This window comes from Camelus ferus, unplaced genomic scaffold (assembly GCF_009834535.1).
Source record: "Camelus ferus isolate YT-003-E unplaced genomic scaffold, BCGSAC_Cfer_1.0 contig298, whole genome shotgun sequence".
Taxonomy (NCBI): Eukaryota; Metazoa; Chordata; class Mammalia; order Artiodactyla; family Camelidae; genus Camelus; species Camelus ferus.
The window spans coordinates 567,208-586,689 of NW_022588414.1; the positions used below are offsets into that span (position 1 = coordinate 567,208).

General features: G+C 35.2%; 1 protein-coding gene across 1 annotated transcript in view; it reads right to left on the reverse strand.

Annotated features, from left to right (window-relative positions):
• The window catches only part of GRIK2 (glutamate ionotropic receptor kainate type subunit 2), an 896,246-nt gene that overhangs the window by 565,889 nt on the left and 310,875 nt on the right, over nt 1-19,482 (reverse strand). The window contains exon 9 of the mRNA XM_032476219.1: nt 11,909-11,979. The gene's annotated coding sequence lies outside the window, so the exon portion shown is untranslated. The remainder of the gene's footprint in view (nt 1-11,908; nt 11,980-19,482) is intronic.

Consider the following 19,482-nt stretch of genomic DNA (forward strand, 5'->3'; position numbering starts at 1 on the left):
GGACCGGTTTCTTTTCTCCCTGGGGACAGACAGCATGATGCTTCCTCAGCCCTGCATTCTAAGCCTTTTCTCCTTCAGATCTTGTTCACTCCTAGGCGTAAAAAGACATTCTTCCGCTATTAAGACGCTGACAGTAATCAAGGTGGGAGTAAGTCCATTTTTCATTCATTTCATGTTAAATTAAATCATCTGTAGTTCTGTAACAATGAATTTGGCCATACACTTAAAGAGAAACAAGAGATTTCAACCACTCTATTGGAAAAGAAACAACTACCAAATCGTCTTCAGATATGGGTCAAGAACAGGTCACTGTGAGTATAGCTGAACATAATTATGACATACATTCATAATTCCTGGTATTGTCTCCATTTGTCAAAGAGTGTGCAAGGAGGATGCTTTAAGATACCAGTGGTTACAACCACCTCATCTGCCTGACCCATCACTTTGTTTTCTCAAGCCTGGCTTCCCCTCCATAGTATCTGCATCTGCTAGAGTAAAACAACAACGCTTTTTGTTACTGTTGCAGAATTTTACCAATGTAGTGCTTTTTTCATATTTTCATAGAGCTTGAACAACCTGCGGATGAATTCTCACATCCCTTCAGACTTCCCATGTGGATTCAAACACAATATGCAATTATGTCATTTCTATCAGTATAGAGAAACCAAGAAAGGTTAATGTTCCACTCTTTTAATGGAGTTCTTTCTGCATCATACCATTTTATTTCTCTGCAAGAAAAAAAAATGCAGTTATGGATGGTAATAAAAGAACTGAACCAAATAGGCCTGGATCGTGTTAGTGATACTGAGCCAAGCCTTGTCTCTTGGATTATTCCTAACTTGCTACAATACAAGCACCCATGAAGCTACCAACATTCTTCTTCACTGTTTGGATTTTCAACCTGTTTAACTTCCCCAGGGTGGGAGGAGGAGAGGAAGAAGGGAAAGCAATACATTTTGCATGCAAATCATTTGCTTTATAAAGAACAGCAGTGTTAATTAATAAGTTTCAAAAATTCTTAATATTAATCATATTTTGAAACAGAATTAACACAAAAATATTTTAATAAGTTACCTTAACTACTATTTTAGTGTTTTTGTTTGTTAGTTGGGGCAGGGGGTGTGTGAACTTTTTATTGGATTCATGTGGCCATTGCAGATTTCTCTCCTCAGGACCAAGATTCCAGTTTGCTGCTTAGAACAGACTTAAGTTTTGCCAAAAGCAAATGCATAAACATTTCTATAGCATTACTGGTGTTCCCTGCCTGTCAACTGCCATACCAGGGCTCTGGCAAGGATAAGACTTCACATAAAAGAGAGCCAAGCAAACCTGTGGGTTGAGCAGAAGCCAGGGACTTACACAAGGACAGCTGCCAATGAGATAACAAACTATGTAGCAGGAAGGAACATGCATCTGAGATGAGAGGTGAATGAGAGTAAAAGGAGGAGGGCTGACAGAACCCATGCTCTGAGGATTAAGATCTTATCAGCAAAGATGTTGACTCAGATACATAAAGAGAGAACACTTGGGACCATATCTAGGTAACAAAAGACTTGAAGTCAAGGATAGGAATCCAGACAAAGATGGTACCAACATTCAGTACAATCAAGAAATGAACTATCTAAACATGAAAAGATGTGAAAGAGTGGTCATTATTTTGAAATGTACAGAAACATCAAATCACTATGTTGTGTAATAGGAACTAACATAGTGTTGCAGGTCAATTATACTTCAAAAACAAACAAACTCACAGAAAAAGATCAGATCTGTGAGGTAGAGGGGAGGGGAGGGGGAATTGGAGTTTGTCAAAAGTATAAACTTCCAGATATAAGATAAATAAGTACTGTGGATATAATGTACAACATGATAAATATAATTAACATTGCTGTATGTTATACATATAAGTTGTCAAGAGTAAATACTGAGTTCTCATCACAAGGAAAATTTTTTTTCTATTTTTAAAAATTTTATACCTATATGAAACGATGGATGTTCAACTAAACTGGTGGTAAACGTTGCATGATGTATGTAAGTCAAATCATTGTACTGTATACCTTATACTTATACAGAGCTGTATATCAATTATATCTCAATAAAACTGAAATTTAAAAAGGGCACCATTGAGAAAGTAAAAAGATAACTCAGAGAATGTGAGAAAACACTTGTAAACCATATATTTGATAAGGGACTTATATCCAGGACATATAAAAAACTAACAACACAACAACAAAATGACAAATAACCCAATTAAAAGTGGGCAAATGATTTCAATGGACATTTGTCCAAAGAAGATATTCAAATAGCCAGTAAGCATGAAAATATGCTCAACATTAGTTATTTGGGAAATGCAAACCAAAACCACAATGAGACACCACTTCACACTCACTATAATGGCTAGAATCCAAAAGTCAGATATTAACAAGTACTGGTGAGGATGTGGAGAAACTGGAGCGTATATATTGCTGGTGTAAATGTAAAATCCTGCAGCTGCTTTAGAAAACAGTTTAATTCCTCAGAGATTAAATTCAGAGTTACCATATGACCCAGCAATTTTACTCCCAAATAAATATCCCAAGAGAATTAAAAACACCTTCACACAACAACTTGTACACAAATGTTCACAGCAGTCTTGTTCATAATAGCCAAAACCAGAAACAACTCAAATGCCCATCAACTGACAAATGGATAAACAAACATGGTATATGTACATTAGAATGTTATTCAGACGTAACAAGGAAGGAAGCTCTGATACATATTACAATATGGATGAACCACGCAAACACTATGCTAAGAGACAGAAGTCAGCCACAAAAGGTCACATATTGTATGATTTCCTTTGTATGAAATATCCAGAATAGGCAAAACCATAGAGAAAGAAAGTGGATTAGTGGTTTCTAGGCGATGCGGGGAAGGGGAATGGGGAGTAACTGCTAATGAGTACTGGTTTCTTTTGGGATGATGTAAATGTTCTGGGACTAGATAGTGAGGACTGATGCACAATCTTGTGAATACAATGAAGAAATGTTTTAAAAGGGTAAGCTTTATCATATGTGAATTAAATTTCAACAAAGCTGTTTTATTCATCAAAAATGGATTAAAGACCTAAATGGAAGATGGAAGATCTGAAACCATAAAATTCCTAGAAAAGAACATAGGCACAACATTCTTTGACATAAGTAATAGAAATTTTTTTTTGGATCTGCTTCTTAAGGCAAAAAAAAAAAAAAAAAAAAAAGCAAAAAACCCACAAATGGGACCTAATCAAACTTAAAAGCTTTTGCACAGCAAAGGAAATCATCAACAAAATGAAAAGACAACCTACAGAATGGGAGAAAATATTTACAAATGATATGACCAACAAAGGGTTAATATCCAAAATATATACACAGTTCATACAACTCAATATCAAAAAAAAAATACCTAATCAGAAGTGGGCAGAAGACCTGAATAGACATTTTTTCCAAAGAAGACATACAGATGGCTGCCAGGCACATGAAAAAATGCTCAACATCACTAATTACCAGAGAAATGCAAATTGAAACAATAGTGAGATGTTACTTCACATGTGTCAGAATGGCCATCATCAAAAAGTCTGCAAATAACATATGTTGGTGAGGCTGTGAAGAAAAAGGAACCCATATACACCATTGGTGGGAATGTAAATTGGTGCAGCCACTGTTAAAAACAGTATGAAGGTTCCTCAGAAAACTAAAAGTAAAACTACCACATGATCTGGCAATTCCAATCCTGGGTATATATCCAGAAAAAAACAAAAATACTAATTTGAAAAGATACATGCATCCCAGTGTTCATAGCAGCACTATTTACAATTGCCAGACATAGAAGCACTGATACCTAAGTGCCCATCAACAGACGAATGAATAAAGATGTGATATATGTGTGTGTGTTTGTGTGTGTGTGTATAAAAAATGGAATACTTTTATATATTTTATATATAAAAATATATATATTTTATATATGTAAAAAAATATATATATATATATAAAATGGAATACTACCAAGACATAAAAGACAATGAAATGCTGTCACTGGCACCAATGTGGATGGACCTAGAGAATATTATGCTTAGTGAGATAAGTCAGACAGAAAAAGACAAATTACAGTATGATATCACTTATATATGGAATCTAAAAAATAATGCAAATGAATGTATATGCAAAACAAAAACAGACTCAGAGGTATAGATAAAGAAAACAAACTTGTGGTAACCAAGGGGAAAGGGTAAGGCAAGAAGGACAAGTTAGGGGTATGGAATTAATAGATACAAACTACTATGTATAAAGTTGATAAACAACAAGGAAATATTGTACAGCACAGGGAATTATAGCTTTTATCTTCTAATAACTTATAATGGAGTATAATCTGCAAAAATACTGAAACACTATGCTGCATACCTGAAACTAACATTATAAATCAACTATACTTCAATGAAAAAGAATTTAAAAAGAGTGTTAAAATCCCATTCATACTTTTTTATATTGCCTACATGTTAAAATGATACTATTTTGATACATTGGATTAATAAAGTGTATTATTAAAATTTTTTTAAAAGCTGTTTTGTTTAAAAAAAAAAGATATGGAGGAATCTCAAAGGCATATTGCTAAGTGAAAGAAGCCAATGTGATAGGTGACATACTGTATAATCCCAACTATTTGACATTCTGGAAAAGGCAAAATATAGAGACAGTAAAAAGATCAGTGGTTGCTAGTGGTTAGGAGGGAGGGATGAGTAGGCAGAGCACAGAGGACTTCAGGGGCAGTGAAACAATTCTGTGTGAGACTGTAACAGTGGATATATGTCATTATGTATTTCTCAAAACCCATAGAATGTGCAATACCAAGAGTGAAGCCCAATGAAAACATGAACTTTGGGTGGTAATGACGTGTCACTGAAGGTTCATCAATTGTAACAAACGTACCACTCTGGCAGCGGACGTTGACAGTAGAAGAGAGAGTGAGAGGGTGAGTGTGTGTGTGTGTGTGTGTGTGTGTGTAAGGGTTCAGGAAGTATATGGGACCTCTGTACTTTCCATTCCATTTTGCTGTGAACCTAAAACTGCTCTAAAAAATAAAATCTCTTTAAAATATAAGATGGTGCCATTAAAGTCAGAGCAGGATCAGCAGCAAGACCTGCTTCAGCACTGACCTAGAGCATCCAGCAAAAAAAGTACCAAGCATGCCTTGCTGTCCAGGGCCAGGCTCAACTTTAGGGACAAGGAAACAAGACGGAACCCAGAGTTGTATGATAGTGCCAACTCAACTGTCTCCTCCCAAAAGTCATATTTTGAAACCCTAACTCCTATTGTGATGCTATTTGGAGATTGGACTTTTAGGAGAGAATTAAGTTGAGATGAGGTCATGAGAGTGGGGTCCTCATCATAGGGTTAGTATTCTTAAGAAGAGACATAGCACCCTCTCTCTCTCATGCGAGGGTGCAGTGAGAAGGCGCCCATTTGAAAGCCAGGAAGGGAGCTTTCACCAGAACCCAACGGTGATGGCACAGTCATCTTGGACCTCCAGCACCCAAAATAGTGAGAAAATACATTTTTGTTATTTACATCACCCAGCCTGTGGTATTTTGTTATGGCACCCTTAGCCAACTAAAACAGGTCCCACTTCTGAACCAATGTCCCTAAAGGCCAGTCTAAAATTCAGATGTGGTAGATTTTGACCAAACACTTCAATCCTTGCAAAATTCCAGGCCTTTCTATCTCTGCTCCAAAGGCAGATGCATTTAAATCTTTCACTAAGTGCAGAAGAAATTGCTGAAGGCAAGGAAAAGTATTTAGATATCTTCGGTCCAAATTGCATGGCAAATAAGTACTATTACTCTAGACGAATAGCTATTCTTCAGTATAAAAGATGTGAAAAATCTTTAAGAATATAAAAGTAACCAAAGTGGTGGATGTACCCACAAGTCCCCTGAGCCCTTCTCTCTTAAGTGAAAATGCAAAGGAAAATAGAGGAAACATGGATAAATATGATGATTTATTTTATTTGTTTTTAAAACCCTGTGATTAAAATCATTTCAAGGAAGAGTTGCCCTCTGGCTTTTCTACTCTGGGATTTGCTGAATAATTCCACACTCATCACAGCCACTGTCCACTTATTCTGACTCTTATTCCCAGAGTAAAACAGCTTCATCGTCAATATATATTCAAAAGTTGCTCTACTGTTTTGTTTTATTGTTGCTCTTCCCTCAAGGGACAATGATTTGAGCCTGGGGATGTGCCCCAGGTAATGGCACACTGAAGCTTTGTGAAGGGTGTGGTCAGGGCCTGAGGATGGGGGTGTGGGTTCAAGGCCCTGCCTCTGTGACGCAACCCAGGTGTTTCGAGCAATACGATCACTCCCTGTGCTTTCGCTAGTTGCAGTAAGAAAATAAAGCTCTGAAAATTCTTTTTTGTTCTGATGTCGAAGGTGACAATAACAATAATAGAAGCCAAAAATTCAATTTCAATTAGAGAAGAATCTCAACATTTGCATAGGCATTAAGAGAAGGAAATCTGAGGACACCCTAGCAGAGAAGGAAGGATGGGGAAAAGTAACACTCAGGGGCACAGGCACAAGCTAGAAATTACATTGACTCCTGGGGTCAGCCTAAACTGTGGATATGATGTTACTAAAGTGCCACTCACAGTGATTTGGCTGCCACAGCTCCTCCAGCCCTGCATCAGCCCGTATTCTGCCCTCCTAGGATATCATGTTCTACAGACAACTCTTCCTCCCCAGTATAATAATTCATTAAAATGCCTTCTTGTACTAGGGCCATGTATTGAGGGCCTACAAAGGGCTAGCCACATTCTCTTACTTAGTGCAAGACAGAAATGACCTTACTCTGAATTTTTTATTCAGAACAGAGATTCACAGCCAGTAACTAAGTTGAATAAGGCAGCAAAACGAGCAAGGATGAGAGATGGAATTTTACCCTACGTGTCTAGGACTACAGCCCATTTAGCCAGAAGTGTGTGGTGCTACGTTGGGATTATAACTAGTAAGCCATGTGACACATTATTTTATATTAAAATAAGCATGCATGGCTATTTTATATAACATAATGCACCAATTTTACAAGGATTTTAAGGTAAGACATGGGACTTCAAAGAAACTTCTGGGTGTATTCGGCCTCCGTGGGTTCCGTCCCAAGTCCTCTTTTAGTTTCATTCTCCTTCGTTGTTGGGTTGAAAAGTGGGGAGTACGTGCCTTCCATGCAACTACTTTGATAACAGAGTTTCAGCTTTTATAAATATATTTTCTGAGGACAAATGGAAGAAAGCATGACAAATAAAAAAGCTGAGACACAGAAGAATACTTAAAATGCAGAATCCTTTGTGTTTTGGGTGACATAGACTCCAAGTTCTCATTTCTTTCCTGTCTCACTGGGCACTAGACCAGACGACCGGGACAGCCGGCCTGATGTGGATTTGAGTTGCCATCGTGCTTCAGCTCAGGGGCCTTCTCAGGGTCTCCCCACAGCCTCCCTCCTTGCCCCCTCTCGGGGAAGAGCAACCGCATCTGGCCCTGGCTCTGCTCCGCTTCAGCTCCGCAGCCATCCTGGCCTGAGGAAACACCTCCCTAACTGGCTCCAAATACCACCCCTCTCCCCCGGTAAGCCACCTCACACTAACCCTACAGACGCCTTCGCCATCTGAAAGCCAGGGACATGTGTTTGCAGATCCCGCCCCTATGGTCCTTTCTCACTGCAGCAACCCCAGCAGTGACTCGCCCCTCTCTGACTCCTCCATTCCTTTGAACCACAACTACTGTCCCCACTGCTAGTTTAAGATGAGCTCACCTTCCGGTCTAGAAGAGCACGAGAAGCTGGTCTCCTGCACATTCCAATGGCCTCCATGTCTGCTGACATCACCTCATCAGAACCACTATCTCATGACACCTGACCAGGCTCAGGCCATCACTACCTGGCAGGAGCGTTCTACCAAGGCAAGAAAATTTGGCAACTACAGCTGAGAAACCGTAGGGTTTTACCCTCGGTTTCTGTAATCCAAAACCAAGTAAAAGCCTATTCTATACAGTAGACATAGAGTTTTAAAAATGGAGACAAGATCTTGGAACACATGTCTGAGCCACATGTCTCCAGAAGCACAATCTCCTTTAACTCTTTTTCTCTTCTCTCCACTGTGCTCCCATCAAAATGCCCAATCACTGAAACAGATCCTACGGCAGTTTACAAGGAAGTGGTGAATGAACAGTGAGCCTAAACGTCCCTCCCCAAATTAGAACTTCTTCACTCAGATGAATCTCCTGTCAGCGCAGTGGGTGGAGGAGCTCCCAGTGCAAGCGGACTAGCAGAGCCAGCAGCAAACTTCATGGAGTCACATGGCCCAATGCATTTTACCTTTTGAAAAAGGCTTCGCTCCCCTTGGTAAAACAGTGAAAGCAGTCTTTCAACACCAAAGAATATATTTTTAAAACTATAGTGGAAAGTATTCAAATATAGAGGTTTGTCTCTCGTGCTTTTCCCTATTTTTGCTTTGCTGCAAATTCTATAATGAAAAACTGGAAAGAAATAACTCTTCATTGTCCGCCTCCCTTTCCAAATGAATGTGCAAAACCTCTGGTCTTCCTTCCATCAAAAAATTACTAGTTTTTAAAGCCTGCAAAATGTGACCCAAATTCACCCCATTCTGTCTTCAATCACAATAGCATAATACCCTTTCATTTTTTAAATGAACATGACTTTGGTGGAGAAGTTTTTTATTTTGATACAAATCTCATTCTGCAGGAAAACATGAATAGTCAATATTTCCTCATGTATCATGCTGTTCATCTATAATAACCAATTTATTCAGAGATTTATTACCTTACCCCAGCCCACTGCTTAGCACTGACAAAGCTGATAAGAAATTCACTATATTTATCAAATCACAACCTTTTGGTGAGGTTAAAAAAAAAAGGTACACATAAAGATGTACAATAGCTGTATTTTCACATAACTGGACACAGAATCACAGTGTCTTGAAACTGACAGAGGACTGTAAGGAGCCAAGTGCTGGCAAACCTGCCTGAGGGTCTCCTGGGCTCCTCAGGAGAGCTTCTCTTAAGCAGAAACTGTATGTACAAAAATGCCAACTCCTTCATATCTTTGACAAGTATGTGTTGGTGTTAAGTCCTCATTAAATGCAAATTTGATCTTTTATAAAGTCATGCTTAAAGCTAATATCACAGTGCATCAATTAGATTTCTGTATGCTTTTAGGAGGCTGAATAATTGCATTCATTTTGAAGCTACCTTGTGATATGTCTAAAACAGAAATTTCATCAAGTTTAACTAATAACAACACAAGTCAAATTCCATTCCCAGTATGTAAATAAAGTCATCCCATTATTGTTTACTTACTTGGTTCCCTTTTCCTCTGAAGAATTCTGATCCTTGAAATCAATAGCAACTGATTTATTCTGCAGTAATGTTTTATTTACAATGCATGAGAAATGAGGTGTTTCGGAAAAGGACTGTCTGTCTTTTAAACCATACTTTCAAACCTTTAAAATGTTAATCATAATAATGTAATCTTACAATTATATTTTATATATTTCAATTACTCAAAGAATATACATTATCAACTGTATTTTAACCCTCTCCTCCACTCTGCAAGGTATCTAAAATAAGTATTTTCACTCAACAGAGAGAAAAAAAAAACACTAAAGCTCAGAGAAGTTAAATGACTTTCAAACTGACTTAGCTTATAAGTGGAAGACACAATATCAGAATCTTCAGACTCCACAAAAAGAGTTCTTTTCGCCAATAAAATCTTTTGCAAATATACTTAGCTCCCTGCTTTATAAAATAGAAGTTTCTCAAAATATTTTTAAATTTTCTTGATGAATCAAAATTTTTATGAACAACTGACAAACTGAACTATGCAGCAATATATTGCTATTTTCTGCTCCTTGAAGTATGAAAGATTGCTTTTCCCAACCAACACTGTATAATTCCAGAACGCTGTGCTGCTCTAATTGGTGCGCTTTAGTCTTAAATAGGCACTAAGAACCACTAGAGGGTTACTGAGTCATGCAGAACCTAAGCTGCCCTTCCACTAAGCATCCTCAGAACACGGTGGGGTTTGAAAGCCGTTTCCCTCCCGCTCCACACTGTCCCCTGTGCACACTCTCACCACTGGCCAGGTAGCAGCAAGTTGTCCCAGTACTGTTTCTAATCCCCAAAGGTACTCCTCATATCATCTTTTTCTGTTGTTTCTATTACTCCCTCTCTGTCCTCTTTAGTCTTGATAAGATTTAAGTTATTCCATTTAACGTCCAGGGAGGGTGTTCCTTTCTTTGGTTTGATTAACTAAATGATTACTGCATGACCTATTGCCTTTCAGTCTTTATATCTGTGACTCTTCTCAGCACTTTTTTTCATTGTTCATACTTAGAATATATACACATATTTTTTAATTTTGAAATTTAAATTTGTAGTTGCTTAAAATTGTGGTTACAAATAAATGGGGACGTTGCTGTTCTAAATAGAGCAAATTATTCAAAACATTTAATACTTAAACTGCCCTTACATTTGTAAAATGAAATGACATGTTAACTCTCAGTGGTAGATGAAGTAACTCAAGAATATTTTGTATCCGTTTGGTTTCTGGTGTGAAGGTTGTGGAATGTCTGCAGTGGAATAATGAGACCACAGAATGTTATGGAGCAGAGAGCTGTAGTGACCATCTGAGGCCCTGAACTTCTCAACCTCTTCTTTCTGAATCCACATATAAGATGATTCTCCCAAGTATGAACCACTTCCCAAGTTATTCCTCACACATAAACTACAAATCTATCCTTTTTTTTTCCCACTTAAATTAGTATATAGTAATGAAAATTATTGTGAATGATAAAATTCTAGGGATAGCCACCCTAAAATAAAATATCAACCCTTGGCAAATTTGGCACTTTATAGACCATTAGAAATCATCTCAAAAGACATCACATAGACTTTGATATAGCAAAGTGTCAGAGATGAGAATCCAAATTTTTATACTGAAACCAGTTTCCAGAAAGGCAAAGTGACTTATCTAAGGTCACACAGTCGGGGAGGGTAGTGCCAAGGTTGGAGACCACCTCTTTAAGTCTACTGCTATTCAGAGCATATCTGGCTGCCTCACAATTAAAATTAAGATCATGATCTATTAAATCACCAGAAAGAGGCAATACAATGATTCTCAAACTGCACTATAATATTGGAGCAGAATATTATTTTTCTGAACAATGTTAGCCATAATAATTATTTTAAAATATTAACAAAAATAAATAAATAAAAAGTATTAACAATGATAAGCTAATAGCCAATGAGAAATTTCTAACATGTAAAAATTGCTCAAAGGACCAAAAAAATAATCCACAAAAAAACTTAAAGTGGAACTAGTTAGCACATTTGCTATCATAAACATCCTATTTCTATACTGCATTAGAAAAAAAGGTTCCAAAGCAACAGCATCATAATAATCAATAAATATGTATGTGATGCAAGATGTAATTTTAATACTGAACAAAGTAGTTTCCAGTAAGCTTGTATCTACATGCCCAGAGTAGCAGGTGGAAAAGAAAACTGTCTCCATGCAATTATTTTATGTATCTAGCTTAATTCATTTTTAACTGAATTGGCTGATGGAGTTGGAAGCAGGTGGAGCCAACCTTTGCCCTTTAGACAGTTACAGTCTAAAGCAGACATTGTTGGTACTGACAGTGACCCACAAACTGAAGAATGTAACTCAGTCATACAGAGAAGGTAGTATGAATTTTATCACAAAAGTATGTAGAATTAATCCAAAGAGAAAATATGCAGAAGTACTATAGATTTGTCTTAGTTGGCTCAGGACTTTAGCAAAATACCATACACTGAGTGGCTTAAACAACAGATACTTATTTCTCACAGTTTTGGAAATCCACACGGTCATGTTCTGGTGAGAGTCCTCTTCCTGGCTTGTAGACTGAAGCCTTCTTGCTGTGTCCTCACATGACAGAGACAGAGAGAGAGAGAGAGAGGATAGAGTTTGAGATTTAGAGAAAGTACACTCTTTGGGTCTCTTCTCATAAGGGCATTAATCTCATCATGAGGACTCCCCACCCTCATGACCTCATCTAAACCTAAGTACCTCCCAAGGGCCCCATCTCCAAATACCATCATCACGTTGAGGGTTAGAGCCTCAGCAAATGCATTTTGGAGGAAACAAACATTTAGTCCATAACAAGAGCAAAGTGTCAGGTTTTGTGATTTAATGGCAGAAGTAGATTTTATCATCATCTAATAATTAGCATACTTAAAGTATCTTTTATATATGTATGTTCAAAAACATTACTTATAATTCAATAGATTATGTCTTGCTTTTCCTTACAGGTAATTTTAATTCCATTGGGCTAACTGTAGACAAACTGCTTGTCAGATACATGAAATATCCCATCAATTTCTCACACAGTTCACTCATCTGCAGTGATAAAACTGTATTCCACATATTCTTTGGGGGTGAAAAAATCACTCTTTGCTTGATCCTGAATCACCTCCTTTATGTTCTGTTACCTCTTACGAGTGATGATGCAGATTACGTATAATCTGTATATATGTGTTACATCAGAAAATGAGATGCACTTGTCTTGAAACCATTCTGGCATTAAAGCAGTGTTTAATGCTGCCCACTTACCTGCTTTTTTGACTTAGGATAAACAAATCCTTTAAATAAGCACAAACAGCATTTTAAAGTGCAGCAAACCAATATATCACTGGAAAATAACCAGGGCAAATAAACAAAACTGGCATTGTCAATAAGGAGTGTGTGATTCATCTTGAACAAAGATGCTGAAAGGGGAAAAAAAAACACCAAATTGAGAGTCACAGACTGTAATGGTTGTTTGAATTGTACCCTTACCTAGCAAAGAATAAAACAATCTTTAGACATACAAATAAACATTTTCTCCAAAAGTGGAAGTCAAATCTTGTAAAGATAGTTGAAAATGAATGATTAAACAATTTATGTAAAACCCGGAAAACAGACTTATTTTTGGCAAGCATTTTCTCTCAATGCACATTAGAGAATTCAGAATGCATTTAGTATAAATAGATTTAAATGTTGAATGATTTCAAGTCCTAAATGTACAGCTAAAATATTTAATGCTTTGCAGTCTTTATATGTCAAGTATTTTGAACTTATAGACTACCATTGACAAACAATCATTAGCCATTCAACTGGGGGAAAAAAAGAAAAAGAAAGAAAAACATCTAGATTGTTCAATTTCTTAAAAACATGAATCTATTTTAGAAAGAGCTGAGGCTAACTGAGGATGTTAAATAAGTGGTAAGAAAAATAGGTCTCAATTAAAACACTTTGTTCCAAAGTTATTAAAAGATATTTTAGTACTAGCTTAATACTCTATTAACTTGTGTTAATCTGATTATGAAAAAAAAAAATCTCTGTATAGAAGCCTGAGAAACTTAGTTATATTTACATAAAGTAATTTGAAGAATATTGACCAAAAAGGACATATTAGAAAACGAAGATTTCTTTATTTAAATACCTTTGAATTCCAAATTCCAAACTTAATATAAAAACTCAGTATCTCAATGAAACTTGAGGAGACGCAATTCTAATATATATATCTTATATATAATGTACTCTAAAAATACAGAGTATTTTAAAGGCATGAATTTTGTAATTATTTTCAAATATATACAATAAAACTAAAATAATAATTAACCCTATATTGATAGTTCCTACAGTCTATTTTTTAATCAGATTAATTTCCAATATTTTACTTAAGTTAATGAATTGTTTATTACCAATGTTATTTCTAAAATGTTTAAGAAACGTTAATTTCAGAGTAGTGCAAAGATCAGTCAACTCCAGGTTTATTAATCTATATCTTTAATAGGAGCGTATTTCTAAGCAAAACAAAACAAACCTAGCCCCTGCCCATTTGTCTAAGTCCAAAATTAACTTAGATTTTAGGAACTGGTATTATGTGGTTTTATTTCCAAGAGTGCAAACTCCAAGAGGGTATTTTTATCTGTTTTACTCATAACTATATCTCTAGCATCGAGAATAATGTTGAGCACATGGTGGGTACTGAAGTCTTTGTTGAATGCTGAATAAATGTATTGTATTCCTAGTTCTCCTCCTGGAGAGAGTCTGTTATTCTTTTCTCTGGAAGACTGAGGCTTGCTGGAGAGAAGTTCTACAATCTGACTTTCTCATATCGCCCAGACTTGTCTCAGTCTCAAAGTCAGTATTTTCTCAAATAATTGGGTGCTGTAATTTTCAGAAATAAGATTTTAGTATACGATGTTGCTTTTAATCATGTTGAATTGCAGGATCTTTTAGAATGCATAAAGTCACTTGGGTATACTTAAAGAAAAAAGCTCCTTGCTAAGCTTCCTCCTCAAGGAAGTTAACTGGCTAAGTGCAAATGTTCCAATTTATTCAGTGTAACCAGGAGACTGATGTGAGCTGGAAATTTTAAAATGTTCCAAGGATTAGCATTTCAAAAAGACATATTACTAAATCCTTTTTAAAAAACTCCTCACCCTCAATTTACTCGGAGAACATTCCTCAAACATTAGTAGAAATAAAATGTTTCAAAAGATAAAATAAAGAAAATCACAAAGGTTAGAAAAAGTGACTTTTTTAAGCATATCCATTGACAGAGTTAATAAGTAAAACACTGCATGGAGTTCATCTCCTTCAAGGCAAAGATCTCATATAAGAAAGATCAGATTGAACATTTTGCTATCTATTACCCAGGAATAATCCATCATTTTTTTTTTTATTTCCCAGAAACTATGTTTAGAGATGCTGTATACATTCTTCAGTTTAACTTGTAGTCCTGGATCTCTGTTAGATGACACCTAAAATATGTCTCAGGGATGCTTCCTTTTAATCTTTTTAAAACTCTATTTCTACTTATGTTTTTTAAAAATATATTCTCACTGTTACAAAAAAGCAAACATTAACAAGAGGTGTGACTTAGAAATTGAAAATACTCAACCCTCAAAATTACTAATTATAAATAAGTAGTGAACATACTTCCTAATTTTTTTATTCTGCATATACTAAAATGGGTGTATTGTGTTTATAGACAGATAGCCATGCATGTATTTTTGTACAAAAATGTAACCTTATCAAATATAGTGTACTATATTGTCCTTTTTTTGTCTAGCAACTTATCTTATAAACCTTCCCATGTTATTACAAGTGGATAAATCTCCTTTTGTAAAATAGCAGCATGATATTTTATGACAATAAAATATCTAATATCTGGTAGACATGTAAGTTTTTCCTTTTATCCTTTCTACAAGTGAACATTCTTGCACTTAGATCTTTCTTGTGTATTTCTGTAGGAGTTTTCTAGAAATGGAATTTCTGGGTCAAAGAGTATATATATATATTTTAAAAATTTTAATAGCCAAATTTCTCTAGAAAAAAAATTGTGTAAATTGACCCCTTTCACCAATATGAATGAGAACATAGTACTGGTGTACTAAGTATTAATGATTTTAATACTTGCAAATATTTTTGGTGATAAATATCCTATTTTAATTTGTATTTTAACTATTGCTAAAGTTACTGGGTAGTTAATGTAGTTTATTTCTTTGTGGATTATTTAAGAACTCTTTGTATACTAGGGATATTTACCTTTAGCCTCTTATTGCAAGTATTCTTCCTAGGTCGTTGCTTATTTTCTAGTTTAGTTATGATATAAACATATATATATTTTGCCATAAAGATGGTTTGTGCCATGCTCAGTAAGATCTTCCCTATATACAAATATGTACAACATAACTATATCCAAAGGTGAGAGAGTAGCCGCAAAATATTTAGCACTATCACAATCTGAGTTTAGAGTTATACACTAAAATGGTAGATATAGATAGATAGATAGATAGATAGATAGATAGATAGATAGATAGATAGACAGACAGACAGACAATGCTATATATTCTATGCAACTAGTATGCCTGTACTAGTTTGTACAAACAATATCAATTCTGCATCTATGTTTTCTTTTATTTCTTTTATGGTTTAAGTTTTTATCTTTAAGTTCTTCATCCACATAAAATTTGTTTAGTGTAAGGACTGAGATAGGGACTATAACCCAACTTCCCCAAAAGATAATTATTCTATTATCATTTATTTATCCATTTTACTCCAGTGATATGAAATGCAATCTTTGTTCTGTGTAAACTGTATTTCCGGGTGAGACTGTTTCAGAAAGACAAAACAGCTAGGGCAAAGGCTCTAGTGCACAATACCAGGAATGTTCAGGAAACAGTAAGGAAGCCAGTGTGGTGGGAGATGTGCGAGCTTGAAACAAGAGGAGCAGCTGATGAGGTTGTGCAGGAAATGGGACAATCTGCATCATGTAGGACCTCCTAAACCAATCTGCTTCTGAATTATTTTTTACTGATTTCCTTTGTTTTGCTGGTTTATTTGTTGGTAGCTAGGAATGGGTATAGATTTTTAAAAACCTCCCTATTTATCTCATTGTTATTGGTTCATTTAAGTTGTCTTTCCTTTTTAGATAAATTCTGAACATTTATATTTTCAAAGACACCTATTTTATCCATGATTTTTCCCAAATTTATTAATATGGAAAGGTGCAAAGAAATCTCTTAACATTTAAAGTATATATTTCCTCTCATTTAATAGACATTGCTTTTTAAAATAACTATTTATGCTTTGATTTCCCTTTTCTCCCCCTTCATTAAGGTATCTAGTAGCTTAGTTTTTTTCAACCAGACTTTTTCATGAAGACAGCTTTTTGATTTATCTACGCCACTGTTTTCCTTTTTTCTAATTCATTAATTTATAATTTTATTTTTAACAATTATTTTTCTCTGTATTCTTTGAGCATATTTTTATTTCCCTAATTTCTTGAGTGTGATATTTAAGTGATTCATCTTTATTGTTTTGTGTTTAATAAGTTAAGTGTTTAATGCTTGGTATTTTCCTGAGTATAGTCTTAGCCATATCCTACAGTTTTTGATTTGTTGTGTAGTATGTTTATTTCCCAAAATTCTACAATTTGTTTTGATTTTCTTAGATCCAAAAATGAAATTGTGAGCCTAAGAGAAATTATTTTTTTAAAAAAAGAATTGAATTGTGTATGAGGAGAGGAGTTTGTATGTGGTTTGTTTGTTTTATTTTATTTTTTTAATGGATTCAATTTTTTTTTTTTGGTTTCTATTTTTGCTATAACCTGAATGCTTTACTGCTTTTGTCAAAAATGGGACTTTTACCACTTTTTTTTTAATCTTGAAGTTTTGTATTTGTGATCAATATAAGATTCTTTTTAAAATTTTAATAGGTACATTTATACTTAACAGTAAATCTGAAGTTAGCATTTGAAATCTATTCAAATTTTTTTCTGCTCTTATCTGAACTGATAAGAATCACAGAATAAACTGAAATAACTACTTATCATTTATAGAATAAACTGAAATCATTGCTTGACATTAATGAATTGAGCCTATCAATGCAATCAAATCCATTCACCCAATCCAACTTAGCCCCAAGAATGTATCAGGCATGGAAATGATTTTGTGAATGAGAAAATTGTGGACAATGACCGAAAAAAGGACAGAGGGTCACATACAAAATCTCATGAAAGAACATAGTAGGGAGAAATTAATTCTGAGAGAAGAATAAATGAAGGCAATAGGGAATCATTGCCTTTCTCTAACAGGGTCTCCAATATATATTGCTCAACATATCAGCTCATGACTGAGATTAGAAAAAATAAGGATTGTCATTTTATACATATCGGGTCTCAAAATACCATGAAGTCTGTGCAGTAGATGTCATGCTTTGGATCATAAACCCAAAGTTGGAAATATTTCATTACACACTTTCCAATGCAGATTTTCTGGCAACACTTACTAAACTATTTCTCAGATAACAGCAACCCCCTACCCTGCTTCAACCCACACAATTGAAATAGATATGTCTTAAGGGAATTTATATCTAAAAGCATAAATCTCTGAGGCCATATTAAAAGCTAGTGAGAAAAAAAGACCATCAGAAAGAGAAAATAGTTTTTATAAAACAAAATGGGACATTTCCCTTATTATTAAAACATGCCATGGAACTCTAGGGATTGGGGTGCTCAGGTGCAGAATAATGAGCCTTGATTTGGCAATGAAAAATTCCATGAAGGGTCCAATAATACGTTATGCTTCATTAATATAAGAATTTTTACATTTATACTGTGATTTTCACCCTTCATTATCCCCAAATGCTTTATTAACTGAAACTACTATGAAGAAAATCGCACCACCGAGAAGTTCCCTGTGATATGTTTTTAAATTAAAATATCAAAAACAATTTTGTTTAAGGAAGGGAGAACAAAATGATGCCTAAAAAGAAGCTTTATAAATATCTAAAGTCAGCAAATTTTAGCACCATCATATTTTAAGTTTAGATTTATACAGAGTCATTTATTTGCCCTGAGAATAAGGACAAAGGGCTGGCCTGAGGTGATGGTTTAAGAGCGGATTTGGACATCTAACCTTCTGCCTTATAAAGTCCCTGTGAGTGACAGTCTCTGGAAGACCAGATGTAAAACTGCTACACACTTCATGTAATCTCTGTATGAGCAGAGCTCTCGTACAGAGCGATGAGCCTCTCTGTTGTCTGCCAGATACCCTGCCCCTGACAAGTACGCTTTGACTCTCACCAGTCCCCTTCTCTTCTACCAAAGGTTTCTTTGATGCTCCGAATAGAAGGAATGTGGGTAAATAAAAGCCCTCTACTGTTTATTTCCTCAGAATTTATTCTATGAATGGGATTTCTTGGTCAACAGGAATTATAATCCTCAGGACTCTCTCTCTATATGTTGCTCCAAACCGCTTTCCCAGAGGGCTATCCTAATTTGGAGTATGAGAGTCATTACCAAACTGCACCCTAGTCAGCCCTGAATATTACCTGTATGTAATCTTTGCCAATTTAATAGATAAAAACCATATATAACTAATATGTTAATTTGAATGTCTTTGCTTACAGTGAAATTAAACTTTGTTTTCTCATAGTTAATAAGCTTTGTATTTCTTCTGTAAAATGTTCACATCTTTTAACCATCTTTTTTTAATTATAGTATTTACGTTTTGCTATGCATTATTTGATTCTATAACCCTTTGTCATATTTCAACAATTTTCCTTACAATTGCTATTCATCTCTTACTTTTGTTTCCAGTGATATTTTAGTCATTCAGTAGGTATTTACTGAGCATCAACTGTGTGCCAATCACTGCTCCAAGGTCTGGAGAGACAAGACAATATTTTCTACAAAGCTAATAAGATAGAGATGGCCTTGATCTCATAGAACTTACAGTTTAGTCAGGGAGATAGGTGTTAATCAAGAAAACAGTAAATAAATAATATAAGAAACAATGTAATAAAAGTGATGTTCAAATGGATGTTCAAATGGTGCAGATAATTTTCACCTGCCAGAATGCCACAAT